General features: G+C 35.3%; 1 protein-coding gene and 1 pseudogene across 2 annotated transcripts in view; both read right to left on the bottom strand.

The window, feature by feature from the left end:
- The window catches only part of HPSE2 (heparanase 2 (inactive)), a 677,801-nt gene that overhangs the window by 554,705 nt on the left and 107,512 nt on the right, over positions 1-15,584 (bottom strand). The window lies entirely within an intron of this gene.
- On the bottom strand, positions 3,489-4,625 carry LOC109272744 (60S ribosomal protein L6-like; annotated as a pseudogene).

The raw sequence follows: 15,584 nt of genomic DNA on the forward strand, positions 1-15,584 counted from the left end.
GAGTTGGACACGCAACTGACTGAGTCGTCCAGGCACCCTACAAATAAATACTTTAAAGTTGCTATTATAAATATAATCAAGTCTAGAGGAAAAGATGGTCATAATGGATGATAAGATGGAACATCTAAGCAGAAAAATAGAAACTATGAAAAAGAACCAAACAAAAACTCTAGAAATGAACACTGCAATACCTGAAATAAAAAATTCAATAGATAGGCTTAGCAAAAGATTAAAGCCATTCCCTCTCTCCCTGAGAAAATCACAAGTTTGGAAAGTTCTTTGGCTGAAGAGAAATGACATTAGATGAAACTTCATACATACAAAGAGAAATAAAGGGAAGTGGACGTGGTAAATACGTAGATAATCTTAACAGATGATATTTTGCATATTATATTAATTTCTTGAAAAAAACCTGATTGTATATAGTTAACACTACTAAACTATAAACTTAAAAATAACTAAGATGATAAATTTTGTATGTTTTTACCACAATAAAAAATGACTCACTATTTAATGAAAAACATATGATATTGTATCATGTGGATTATAATATTCATAGATATAAAATATATAAAACAATATCACAAAGGATGGGGGGTCTAAGTAGAATTATAGTGTTATAAAAATTTTTATTGGAAATAGTACTATTTTAACTCTAAGTAGAATGTGGCAAGTTAAAGATCAATATTTACTGCAATCTTTAGTGATCTTTAGTACAACTTCTTAAAAATAATATGTAAGTTATATCCAGAAAGTCATTAAAATAATTAAGACAAAACATTAAAAAATTTTATTAACCCAAAAGAAAACATGAAAGGAGAAAAAAAGGAGAGGGAAAAAGGCAGGACAAATAGAAAGCAAATAGCAAAATGGTAGACTTGGATTTCCACTTCCAACTATGTTGAAGTAACTGGTACTAAATCAGCCCTCCTGAAATAAATAACTACAAATCTGAACAAACCATGTGAGGCAACTTTTTCAGGCACATGACTGTAATCCTTGAGAAAAAGGAAACTCATGAGGTGAATCCCATGATCACCCAGCTCCCTAATGATACAATTTCCCAACTACAAAGAAGAGAGCTAGAGCCTGAGTTGGTTGAGGTGATCCCACTGATCTGAGAAGGCAGAAATCAGAGTTCAGCTTGGCTGAAGTAGCTGTAATCTATGAGGCAAGACAACAGAGAAAAGGTGGCTGTACAGAGAAGGCTACAGGAGTCCTTGTGGGAGGTCCTGTATAAGTACCTGAGGACTATATATGGCTATATATGTTCAGAGTTAAGACCATGAAAGTTTACCAGGTAGCAGTTATGATAGAGTTGAAAGGAAAACAGAGATATTAGAGAATAAGCACTGCTAGAGGAAAGAGCATAGTTCTAGGCCCTTTCAGAGTGGAGAGATCCTGTTAATACTTTGATAAATCCGAGGCATTCAGCTGAGACAGTAGAAGGTCATACCATAAGAGTAAGGACCAAGCTTTAGTGTAAGACCTACTCTATATCCACCCTAACAAAGTATGAAATCGAGTTTTAATAATATCCACAAGGGAGATGGAGTTTGAAAGTTAAGTCCTGACAAGCTAGAGGAGCTTGAGAAACATCCTGGACTTTCCACAGATCTGAAGAAAGCAGAAAACAAAGTCTACAAAAGCTTAAGGTGACCAGCCAATAACTGCCTATTAAAATAAAAATCAATACCATTCAGAGAAAGAGAACAAAATACAGACACTCTACACTATTTTTAATCACAATATCAATATTCATTTAAAAAATCACCATAGTCAAAAATAAATAAACAACCAAAAATTAAAATAAGTTAATAGAAACTAGATCAGAAATGGCCCAGATGTTGGATTTAGCAAAAGACTCTACTGCACCTATTAGCACCTATTAGCAAAGACTTTAAAGCACCTATTATAAACACATAGAGAATTAAAAGACAATATAGTTTTAATGACTAATAACACATAAGGCACCTTAGTGGAGAAATGGAGAGAGGAAGAGACAGAGAGACAGAGAGAGAGATACCAAGAAGAAATTTTAGAATGGAAATAAAAAATTCACTACAAGGGCTTAAGGGAAAACTGGAAAAGAAAGAAAAATAAACTTAAAGGCATGTTTTTTAAATCCAGTTTAAAGAAGAGAAGAAAGAAATTACTGAAAAAAATTAATAGAGCCTTCAGGATCTTTAGGACAGTATGAAATGATCTAACATATAACTGAGTCCTAGAGATTGGGGCAGATAAAATATTTGAAGAGAATAGCCCAAAACTTGACAATTTTGATGAAAAGTATTAACTGTAAATCTAAAAACCAGGAGGTTGAAAACTTACATAGTGAATTCTCTGAAGGGAAAACTAAAATTAGAAATAAAAAGTGAGATATCTAGAAAATCTCCTATTATTGGGAAATTAAATCTTTTCTAAACAGCCAATGGTCAAGGAAAAATCACTAGAGAAATTAAAAATACTTCAAATTAAAAAATTACTTAGCAAAATTTGTGGAACACAAACCAAATAATGCTTAAAGGAGGAATGTAGTTTTAAATTCACACATTAGAAAAAATAGAAAGATTTAATATCAATTATCTAAGTTCCTACCTTAAGAATCTAGAAAAAGAGGAGCAAATTAAATCCAAAGTAAGTCATAAGAAAGGAATAATAAAGATCAGAGTATATATCAGCAAATAGAGAAAATTAACAAAAATTTTATAAATAAATAAACGTTAAAAAAATTTTTTTTAAATAAAACTCCATGTCCACCTGGGTTCACTAGAAATTTCTATCAACGTTATAAATAAATAAATAAATAAATAAATAAATAAATAAATAATAAAAATAAATAAATAAATAAATAATAAATAAATAAATAAACGTTAAAATAAATAAACGTTAAAAAAATTTTTAAAAATAAAACTCCATGTCCACCTGGGTTCACTAGAAATTTCTATCAACCTTTAAGGAAGACTTAATATCAATGTTACACAAACTCGGAAAATAAAAGGGAAAAGAATGTTTCCACTTTATTTTTATAACCCAGCTTAACCCTGACACCAAAATCTGACAAGGACATTACAAAAAAAGAAACCTACAGACCAATATGCCAAAGACTCAACTGTATTAATTAAGGGGAAAAGACAGTGTTTTCAACAAATGTTGCCAGAATAAATGAATAAACATATGAAAAAAATGAATATTAATATTCCTTGACACAATTATTTTTTTTCCTTGACACAATTAATTAATGTGAAATGGACCACAGACCTCAATGTAAAAGCAAAACCATAAAATGTCTAGAAGAAAACATGAAAGAAAATTTTTGTGTCCTTGAGAGTTAACAAAGATTTCTTAGATAGAACACCAAGAACACTGACCATAAAAATTTTTTTTGATAAACTGGACTTACCATATTTAAAACTTTCTGCTCTGTAAAACTGACTAAAAGTTAGAAGTTCACTAACAGGAGAAAATGTAAACAGATTGTGGGATAGTCATACAATGAAAAACAACTCAGAATTTTTTAATTTTATTCATTATTTATTTTTTGAAATGGATCAGTTATTTCATTAAGTTCTTGGTAAGAAATTCAGAACACCAATTTGTGAGGATAAATTCCATTTGTGAGAGAAAACACAGAGCGGAAGTGGCTCTGAGGCTGAGAAACAGCTTTGATTTTTGGCAGAATTTGTGAATCCACAGCTTTCTGGTCAACCTTGCACTGCTCTGTAATCTCATATTTCTCCTTCTCTGTGTCAAAGATCTCACCTTCCTGGTGTCTGGGTTTGCATAGCTTCTTATTCTTGAAGTAAGCATCAGTGAGATGTTTTGGGATTTTTGCACTACTGATATCAATTTTCATGTAGGTGGCAATGACAAATTGGTGTGTTCTATGCAGAGGAACTCAACTAAGGGACATAGAGATCTGGTCACAAATAGCAAGCCACTGTTCAGTTGCTTCAGGAAAATCACCCTCTTGCCTCTGTGGCACCCAGTGAGGATGATCAAAATGGTCCCAGAAATGATGCTATCTCAGTTTTCTCACATGCTGAAAGGTCTTTTGCTTGGCTCAACAGCTTTTGAGGCACATCTTCAGTAGGAAAATACCTAGACATTCTGCAAAGTTTAACCACTCAAGTATCACCATTCTTGTCACCACCAGCTAGTTTTTTGACTATAGCAAGAACCTTCTCCTTCTGTTTCTTTTCAACCCTGGATTTAGCTGCTGAATACTTCCTCTTGTACATGGCCTTTTTGGAATATATAGCTGATGGGGAGTATTCACCAATTCCTCTGACTACGTCAGAGTTTCAGCTAGAACGGGGCCTCCCCTTCTTGGGCATTTTAGCCCTGAGATTACTCTTCTTAACCTTGCACCAGGATCAGCTTTCTTGGCTTCAAGTTTCTTCTCCTTACTATCAGGCTTCTTGGCTTTTTCATCCACCATCTTGCAAGATGGGAAAGAATAAAAAAAATTTTTTAATGAACTACTGATAACACATAACTAAGATGAGCACTGGAATCATTATGCTAAACTTAAAAAGCTAGACACAAAACAATATATATGAAGTTTAAGAACAGGCAAAATAATCTATGGTGATAGAAATCTGAACAGTAGTTGCCCTGCAAGATGTGATACATCTTGTGATAGGACCAGAAAGGGACCTATTGTAAGGGACTTTCTGGATGATGGAAATGTTCTAGATCATGTTTAAGGTGATGGTTACATAGATGCATACTTTTATCAAAAGCAATCAAACTGTACACTTCAGATATTTGCAATTTTATGACATATAAATTTTATTCACATTTTAAAGTAACAATATGGGGGGGAGGAATTTTAGTTCCTACCAAAAGGCACCTAGATTTCAAAAGGCACCAAGTACCAAGTAAAATATAACTCAAATGACCCATACACCTTGCATGAATCCAATTATAGACTCTTAACACAGCTAAAATGAAAGGTTTCAAAGTTTACTCACCTAATATTCTACAGATTAGAAAAGGCATACTCACTACAAAAAGACACAACAAGAACAGCAGGTAGCAACAGCATGGAGTGTCATCTGTTACCTGCTTCTTCACCTCCCCATAGTGTTCAACTTCTAAGGAAAATCCACCTGAACCCTCTGGAGACCAAAAGATGCCTATAAGCTTTCAGGCCTTGCCACCATAAGCTAGAAATAACTCCAGACAAAACTTATCATCAAAACAATAGCCAGGGCCAACCCAAAAGCAATCAGTTCTTTGGTAGCCCTATCAAGGTCATTCAAGTCAGTGAGACTAACCTTTCTCAACATTAACCCAGGATTCTAATCAAGCTGACATGGAGATGAACTTATTTTGTCCAGCTGGCTACAAAAACACATGCATGAAATCTTTCTTGCTCACCCTCATGCTAGCCTTTCCCTCTCCTCTTCCTGTTTCTTTTCTTTTTCACACATGCACAAACAGTCACGTCGTCATATGAGACAAGTGAACACTGAATCTTATGGGTAAAAAAACAGATGTTTTCCAATTATCCTTCACAAAACCATATTTTATATCGGGTTCTTCTATGGATTTATAGCCAATGAAGAGATGTTACTACATTAGCTCATGGAGGGGGATGATAAAAACTGGAAAGGAAGAGTCAGACAAGGCAAAGAGAAGCTATCCAGAAGGCTGCAATTGGAGAAGCATGACAAATGGGCAGCACAGTTTTAGAGGGTTCCGGCAGAAAGGCAGATTGCCTGACTGGGAGAGATTCTCCACAGCTGGAGCATCACACACACCATCTGGAATTTTTTAAATCTGCTTTCCCCAGGTGATCTGATTCTCAGAGTGCCAGTGGAGATGAGAAAAGAAGTAATTGTATAGCTCAGAACAGCTCCAAATGCTCCCCAAATTAGTTAATGAAATCTTGTTTGAATCAGTTTCAGCTTCTCCTCCAAATTGAGCCTCTAGTTTTGTGTTGTTGTTTCCTCAAAAAAAAAAAAAAATTGAATGGTAGGAGTTTAACCCCTAAAGGTTTTCTGTACAGTGGAACAAAACAGGATTCCCAGCACAATGGGCAAAAATGGTGCTCCAACTGTCAGATCTGGCCCAAATTTCTCAATACAGGCCAACAAAGCTTCATTTTCAGTCTCACTTCTCTTGACTGGTCTTAGCACTACTTTTAGCTGTTGCCAAATGGAGAGCATACATACTGAGGTCCCCAGTTTTCTTCCCCAGATGGTCTAAACTTCAGAATTAAAATAAAGGAAAATGCAATTTTAAAAATTAAGAGCAACCACAAACTAAACTGTCATAAAAATGAAAGACCTTCATTTTCTTTTTCTCACAATATATATGTCCCTGTGAATGTGGAGGTAGGGAACAGTGGGGGAGTATATGCAAGAGAAAAAGTGATAGAGCTTACTGGGGAATAGGAGGGGTCAGGGAAGGAATAAAAAAGTAGCAGGAAAGGAATTCTGCCTCTATCCTCTATCCTCATTTCTGTCTCCAGTTGACTTTTTTTTTTTTTTTTTTTTGGTCTCTTATCTTGTACCAAAAGTATAAAGCAAACTTTTTCTACAAATGGCCAGATAGCAACTTGGCAACTATTTTATTTTAGGCTTTATGGGCCATGCGGGTTGGGTCACAAATACTCAACTCTGTCATTCTAGCAAAAAAAAACAACCATAGACAATATATAAATGAACGAACATGGCTTTGTTCCAATTATTGGATAATGAAATTTAGATTTCAAATACATCTCATATGTCATGAAATATTATTATTGTGGTTTTTAAGAACCATTTAAAATGTAAAAACCATTCTTTGCTCAAAAATCATGCTCAAAAACAGCAGGCCATATTTGGCCCATGGGCCACAGTTTGCCAATCCCTGTATAATACCAATGAACAACACCTCTAATAAAGGTTCAGTTCCAGAACTATACAATAACCACAGCAGGAGTCTCACATAATTCCTTACTCAGGAAAAACTCAGAGTAGAGTTTTTCAAACTTGAAGTATTCCATTATACCATGAGGAACTGTGGCAAACTTTTCATTCTCAGGATCACAGACGTCTAGAGGTCTAAATACATGTGTGTTAAAATAAATTCCTTCCCACTTTTAAACTTACAAAATTCTCCTACTTTATCTATTCTTTTTATGGATCTTCTTCACTCTTGTTGGCAAGAAAGGGTAGACTCTTGATGACCATAAACATTTTCAAGTATCTACTAGTACTTTACTTTGGTGATGATATAAATTAATATAGACAGCAGTACATTTCTTTTCTCTTTCTACCCCTGCCTTTTTTTAAAATGAAAACACTAATATGTCCACCAAACAAATTAGCATCTCTTGTTAGCAGACTATTTGCTGGGAACAACAAACTCATATGTCATTTTCAAAGATGAAAAAGAACTGGGTGCAAAAAGCAAGACCAGCTTATAACTTGTAAGTTTGGGCATGGAACTTTTCACAAGAGTTTTCACTAAAGGGACCATTCCTACACAAAGGTACCAAGCCAGGAGCTGGTGCTACAGATATGGTCCTGCCCTCAAAAAACTTACAGTCTAGTTGTAGAGACATAAGAGGCCCAAAGAAGAGTAATATAATAACCACAAACACTTTAAATAGTTTAATATATATTAAAATGTACAGCAATATAGAATCCCACACAGATATACTAAAAATGAAAGCTTAGAGAAATTGTATGAGAAAAATTCCAACTCAAAAACATGTTGGAAAAATTTTTCCTGCCTAGCAAAAACAAAATTAGAAAAATACCCCAAAATAATAAAGTGTATGTCCCTTACCTACTCCCCCCCCCAAAAAAACCTATGGATAATAAATAAGGATCATCTTAAGAGAAAAAGAAGACACTTACTACAACTACAGTAAAGCATAAGAAATAGAGCACAAAAGATATACTAAAATGATAATATGGACATAAATAAATGTCCTTGTGGCATATATTAGGAGATATATTCTTATGTTTAAAGTCAACAGTGAATTTAGAAGTTTGAGCTAGTAGTGTTAAAATTCTACAGAAAATGCAAACATGTGGTAGAAATGCAAACTGGTATAGCCACTGTGGAAAACAGTATGGAGGTTTCTCAAAAAGTTAAAAATAGAACTACCCGACGATCCAGTACTTGCACTATTGAGTATTTACCCCCAAAATACAAAAACACTAATTCAAAGGGATACATGCATTTCTACTTTTACAGCAGTATTATTTACAATAGCCAAATTATGGAAACAGCCCAAGTGTTCACTGATACATAAATGGATAAAGAAGATGTGGTATTATATATAGTGGAATATTGCTCAGCTATTAAAAAAATGAAATCTTGCCATTTGCAACAACATGGACAAATTAAAGAGTTTCATGCTAAGCTAAATAAGTCAGTCAGAGAAAGACAAATACCATATGATTTCACTCATACATGGAATTTAAGAAAGAAAACAAATGAGCAAAGGGGAAAAAAGAGGGACAGACAAACCAAGAAACAGACTCTTTTTTTTCAATATTCACTGTTTATTTTGTTAGAAGTATTTATAGTGGATCTCACTTAATTTAATAGACGTTGAAACACCTACTTATTTTGTGAGATCCTTTGGTTATAAATTTGTAATCCTCCTTGTGGTGGTTGTGTGTGAAAAAGACTCTTAACTATAGAGAACAAACTGATGGTTACCAGAGAGGAAGTGAGAGAGAGATGGGTGAAATAGGTGATGGGGATTAAAGAGTACACTTATCATGAAAAAAATAAAATAGAATAGAATAAAATAAAATAAAATAAAATAAAATAAAATGAATGGATGTACAAACCATGTTGAAATATATGTAGAGAACTGTTTAAAGAAGCAAATAAAGATGTTTCTGAAAGTGGGGGAAAAAAAAGAAAGAAAGAAAATGCCAACATGGGCAACAGCGAAGAACTCAAGGAAACTAAGTATCTGGTGACAGGTACACATGACAAATAATCCAGGAACTCAGAGAAGGCTGAGGACTGGAGCAGTGATTTACAGAATACAGTTACACAGAGAGCCCTTCAGAAAAGAAACCCAGATGTTGAGAGGAAGGGGTGGCACACCACAGACGGTGATGATGGGAGTGAACTTGGGCAGGAAAGAAAGCTGCCTGCCCCACAGCAAAAGGAGTCAATCCATTGGAAAATAATGCAAAACAAACAAACAAAATAACACCAGACCCAGACAGCAGGGGAAAACCAAACCTCAAGATAATCTAACATCTCTTCTATATAATCTACCTGTGACAATAATCAATGAGCATTTGAATCATAAAGTTATTTTGAGATTATCTAATCCTATGCGTTAGTTTTATAGATAAATCTTCAACCCAGAAGGGAACTATCTTACACAAGGTCACATAATGAGTTGGTGACAGGTATAGACTTAGTCTGGACTCCCAGATAGTCCAATATGCTGTCCATTGCACTACACTGCCTCCATACCAAGTCCTCAAGTGAGGTGTCCATTCTGTTACTCTCTCAGGACTTTCTTGCAAGTTGCTTTCAGTATTTGAACTTACAACTGTAGGCCTGTAAATTCAATGCTTAGGAGAATAAAAGTAACTGGGTTTTATTGTTGTTTGTTTTTTATCATTATAGCCTTTCCATTACTGATTATATAGCCTTGAGCAAGTTACTTTACCCTCTAAACTTCAGGTTTTACATCTAGAAGATAATAGTGCCTCACACAAAGGACTATGGTAAAGATTAAGTAATATTTTACATATAAAGCATGTAGTATATGTCCCACAATATAATAAACAAGTGCTTGCTACTGTTAAAGAAAATATTCTCTCTCTCTCTTATTTATGCCCATGAGAAGCACCACAGCCTAGTGGTTAGGACAGTAAAGAGCATAGACTCTGGATGCCCCTGCTATACCACTTCCTAACTGTGTGAGCTTGGGCAAATTACTTAAACTCTCTGTGTCTCACATTCCCTATCTTTAAATAGGGTTGTTGTAAGGATTAAGTGGGATATTGTATGCAAACAATATCTTAAAAAATAGAAATGCTTTAATAGGAGCATTTGTTAATTGAAAATTTTAACCTATAGAAACTTGCATCTGCTGAGAAGTACAAGAGAAAATTTTGGCTTTTCCCCATGGCTAGGTATGAGATAGTGACAATATATGCTTATAATAAGCTTGTGGTGGTTTTGGAGGGGGAGAGGAGAATGGGCCACCGAAATCCCTATCAGGATGTTTTCTGTGCATAATTAAACTGCCTGTAACTTGTTCTTTCCAGTCAAAGAGAAGAATTAAATGTACCACCCTTCCAACCTACCCCTACTTTCTCACAGATATTTGGTATGTAGTAGCTGAATTTTCTCATTAAACATTTTGAGGGCATTTTTATTTTTACTTTTTTATGTTTATTTATTTTTGAGAGAGACAGACAGACAGACAGACAGAATGTGAGTGGGAGAAGGGCAAAGAGAGAGAGAGACACACACACACACAGAATCCAAAGCAGGCTCAGGCTCTGAGCTGTCAGCAAAGAGTCTGATGCGGGGCTCAAATTCATGAACCGTGAGATCATGACCTGAGCTGAAGTCAGATACTTAACCAACTGAGCCACTCAGGTGCCCCTTGAGGGAATTTTTAAATAAAGTTTTTTCTGCTGCATTTTCCCCAACTCTCCATGTCTCTGTTATCCACAGGTACAAAGGCCTAGGAGCCCAGTATCAGCACGATGGCCTTCAACTAAAGCCAAAATCCTAAATCTGGAACTGGGAGATCCACTGAGATTACAGCCAGTAATCTGTCCATAGGCATAGCCAATGGTCAGAGCCAGCAGTCATGAAGTAAGCAAAATTAATATCCAAGACCTAAGCCAAGAGCCATAAAACAAAGTTGGCAGGGAGAGGCGAGGAAGGGAAATGGGTGTCAAAGCTAAGCCAAAGGAGTTACAAACACCTCATATTACCAGAACCACCTAGAGTCCATTGCAAACTGTTACTGCTGCTTTAGGCACAGTCTCCTTAAAGACCACTGACCAATGGCTGAGCCATAAGGAACAGTCAGTTTGGAAGGGAACATCTTAGTTCTGTGGCTCCTTCGTCAATTCTCCTATTTTCTAGTTTCCCTTATCATGGTGTGCTATTTCTAGCAATGTAGGCTTAGATGTGAATCTCTTCCTTCTTGGACCAGTAATTTAAGCTCTGTGAACCTCAGCTAGCTCATCTGTACAACGATAATAGTAAGTTTTATCTTCATAGATTTGGTTTAAAGATTGCATGAGAATACATGTGAAAATCTTGAAGATTTGACAAAATACAAGTGAAGCTTTTGTAAGACACACTATAAACAAAAAGATAAATGTTAATATCCCTAATAATTCAAAAACTTCTACAAATCAGGATGAAAAATATAAATAACACACACAGAAAAAATGGCAAGGAATTAAAAGGTAATTCACAGAAAATATACAATTTGCTCAACCACACTGGGGATCAGGGCACTGCAAACTAAAGAGGGAGGTACCACTTTTCAGCTTGGCAAGAATTAAAGGGACTAATAATACCCATGTTGGCAAGGATATGGGCAAAAGGATACTCCTATAACACAGTTGGAGGAAATAGAAAGCTTTTAGGTAGGCAATTTGCCTGTAACATTTAAAACGTGACTTTTTATTCCATCAATTCTACTGCTAGTAAACTATCAATCAGAAATACTATCATAAATTCATAAAAATATATGTACAGGATATGCATTAAAATAACTAAGTTGCATATATATATGTGTGCCTATATATAGATATTTTATATTTATACTGGCCAAAAAGAAAACCACAGGTCCAAAATGGCATCAGTTAGGCTGTCATAAAACCACAGCTTAATACCTAATCTAGTTGCAGTTTCAACATCCTCCAGAAATTTGTCTTTTTTTAATTTTTTAAAAATATTTATTTTTGAGAGACAGAAACAGAGCACGAGCAGGGGAAGGGCAGAGAGAGAGGGAGACACAGAATCCGAAGCAAGCTCCAGGCTCTGAGCTGTCAGTACAGAGCCCAATGTGGGGCTCGAACCCACGAACTCTAAGATCATGACCTGAGCCAAAGTCAGACACTTAACCGACTGAGCCACCCAGGCACCCCACCCCCCCAACCGAAATGTAAGTCTTAACAGGTCAGTCAGAATTTTTCTGATCAGTGCCAATGAGGTTATTTGACCACCTACTTTCCCCTCTAAGGGAAAGTGACCTTGCCTGGAACAATCCTTTTCATTTGCTAATAACTTTCTTACCCCACCCTCATTTCTATAAAAATTTTTCATTTTGTGCAACTCTTGGAGCTCCCCTCTACTTGCTAGATGGGATGCTGCCAATTCTTGAATCATTTAATAAAACCAATTAGATCTTCAAATTTACTCACCTGAATTTTGTTTTTTAACATAATGTTGCTATAAATGTTACATATACACACATAAATATGTTTATATGTGAAGAGAAAAGGTCTGGAAGCTTATACAGCTGTTAATGGTATCAATTCCAGGGAAGTGGGGTTGGAGAACATGGGGAGGAGGGGCCTTATATTTTATATACATTTATAATGTATTAAATATGTACATAGCATAGAATTTTCTCCAATAGAATGAAATTCTTTCATAATCTTTAAAGAAAAAAAAGAAAATGTTTTGCAGATTATAAAGCAAAGCACAGTTGTTATTTTTCTTTTTTTTAATTTTTTTTAATTACATTTATTTATTTTTGAGAGACAGAGTGAGACAGAGTGCAAGCAGGGGAGGGGCAGAGAGAGAAGGAGACCACAGAATCCAAAGCAGGCTCCAGGCTCTGAGCAAGCATTCAGCACAGAGCCCAACGTGGGGCTCGAACCCACGAGCAATGAGATCATGACTTGAGCTGAAGTCAAACACTTAACCAACTGAGCCACCCAGGTGTCCCAGGGTATTATTTTTCTTAAATATACCTTATCAACCAAAAGAAATTTAGGATGACATACAGATGTGAAGTGTTATTCTTTATTACCAGAATTTCTCACTTAAAATTATTTTTAAGTCAAGAAAAAAAAAATTGTGTCAAGTCTTCCATATACATAAAAATACAGTAATTCTAGGTTTAAGGTATAAAATCATAGCTCTAGAAAATTTCCTTGTAAACTTTATCAAGTCTAGTGACCCTTTTTAACTGTTATTCTCATGCTTAAAGCATATTATAGACATTAATACTATTCTTAAGACATGACACCATCTCTACCTACTTGTCCTCTGAAGTAATTACCCCAAACTAAAAATTCCTTCTTTTTATATCTTCCCCTTTTCTCAGTTTATTAAATCATTCTAAATTTGAACATATTTCTCTCAGGTACAACAAGATCACCAGCTCAATTTTGTGAGATAAGCAAATTAGACACAATTGCTTTCCATTTCATCATTCAAGGTAACATAAAAATGTTACAAGTTCATCAAAAAACAAGAATTCCAATAAACCATGTTAAGTTCAGAGGCAAATAGAGCTTTTTTTTTTTTTTTTTGCCCTTTTCTGTTCCTGGTTCTCCTTTAGTACTGCCTCCCAAATTATCCCAAGCACCCTCCCAACAAAGCCTGCTTTCTGGAAAGGATCTGAAAAGTAAATTCATGAGTAAAAAACATACAAATAAATAAAGCTATAACTGTTAAATTTCAGAAATTGATTTTTAAAATTACACATGAGTACCCAAAATTGCGAGGTTCTATATATGATGTGAACCAAATTGATGGGCCCTGCCCTCAGAAAACACGGAAGAACAGATAAATAAACAAGTAGTTAGACTAAAGTGTGGTTTGCTATGATAGAGTTAAGACACAGTGTTATAAGAGGGAAGGTCTAACCAAATGCAAAGGGTCAGAGAATTCTAGAAGAAATATCTAAGCCAAGGAGTAAAGAGTGAACATCAACTAGACAAAGGTACATGGGAAGAAGAATGAAGGCATGAAGAATGCCTTCCTGACATTTCTGAAATCACATCACCCCAATTCATCCAAAATATATGTCTGACTCTGATGAACAGTAAAGTGGGAACAAAATTCAAACCTTCTAACTTCCAGTTCCTTTCATCATTTGGAATACTCTATCCCTCGCATCCTCTCCTCTCTTCAGCTTCAAGTGGTCATGGAAAACAACTGAACTGGTAAAAAGAGAAGTCACAGAAGATCACAAATGCAGAGCACAAAGAGAATAGGTATAGGCAGGCAGCTGGGGAAATGGTTTTGTAAGACTTTCTCTGAAGGACAAATGTTTAGGACAAAACAAAATTCCCAGCAACGGTGTATATGCCCCTAAAGACTGTAGTTTTGACAGGGCAGTAAATATTCAACCCAATGTCCAAACAGAACAAATATCTGGATAGTCTGTGCCAAACCAAGATTAAAAACTTCTGAAATAAAGGGGCACCCGGGTGGCTCAGTTGGTTAAGCATCTGACTTCAGCTCAGGTCATGATCTCGTGGTCCACGAGTTCGAGCCCCATGTCAGGCTCTGTGCTGACAGCTCAGAGCCTGGAGCCTGCTTCAGATTCTGTGTTTCCCTTTCACTCTGCCCCTCCTCTGTTCATTCTCTCTCTCTCTCTCTCTCTCTCTCTCTCTCTCTCTCTTTCTCTCTCTCAAAAATAAACATTAAAAAAATTTTTAAAAAACTTCTGAAATAAAAAATAGCCAGTAATAAATTTATCCATTTTCAGCTAAGCAATATTTAGAGGGGAATTTATAACCTCAAATGTCTCTGCTAGAAAAAAAATCTCAAATCAATAACCCGAGCTCCCACCTTTAGAACCTAGGAAGCGAAGAGTAAACTCAATTCACAGCAAAGAGAGGAAAGGAAATAATAAATATTACACTGTAAATCAATTAAGTAGAAGATAAAAATGCAGTAGAAAAAAATAAATAAAACCAAAAAATGCTTCTCAGAAAAGGTTAAAAATTTTTTTTCCAAACTTTTAGCAAGTCCCACTAAGGAAAAAGATGAGAAGACAGAGCACCAAAATCAGGAATGTAAAAGGGCACATAACCACTGAATCTACAGAAATTAAAAGATTATAAAGGAGTATTATGAACAATTTTATGTCAATAAATTAAATAATGTAGATGAAATGAACAAATTCCTAGAAAGACACAAATGACGAAAATTGCCTTAGAAAGAAATAGAAAATTTGAATGAACCTATAATGAGTAAAGACACTAAATTAGTAATTTAAAATCTTTGCTCAAAGACAAAACCAGATCCAGATGACTCTACTGGTGAATTCTGTTAAGCATGTAAGAAGAAATAACACCAATCCTTCATGAACTCTTCCAGAAAATGGAGGAGGGAATACTTCCCAACTCATAGGACGTCAGTGTTCCTCCAAGAGTGCTTTCTAAACTTGCTCTGAACAAAACCTAGGATCACAGAACTCAGTTAATGCTGATATCTTCAGGTTCCAGATGGATTCATAAGGCCAGATAGGAAGCTGGAAATGTCCAAATACATGTTAAGAAAGCTCTAGAACCAACCTGGACTTCAAAAGTCCTTTAAAAATTTAAGACTATCTCATGGAAAAATTGAGAATAGCTCCCTTAAAAAGCCATAAACGGGGTACCTTG

This window comes from Panthera pardus, unplaced genomic scaffold, assembly GCF_024362965.1.
Source record: "Panthera pardus isolate Hobbes unplaced genomic scaffold, ASM2436296v1 HiC_scaffold_22, whole genome shotgun sequence".
In the NCBI taxonomy this organism is placed as follows: Eukaryota; Metazoa; Chordata; class Mammalia; order Carnivora; family Felidae; genus Panthera; species Panthera pardus.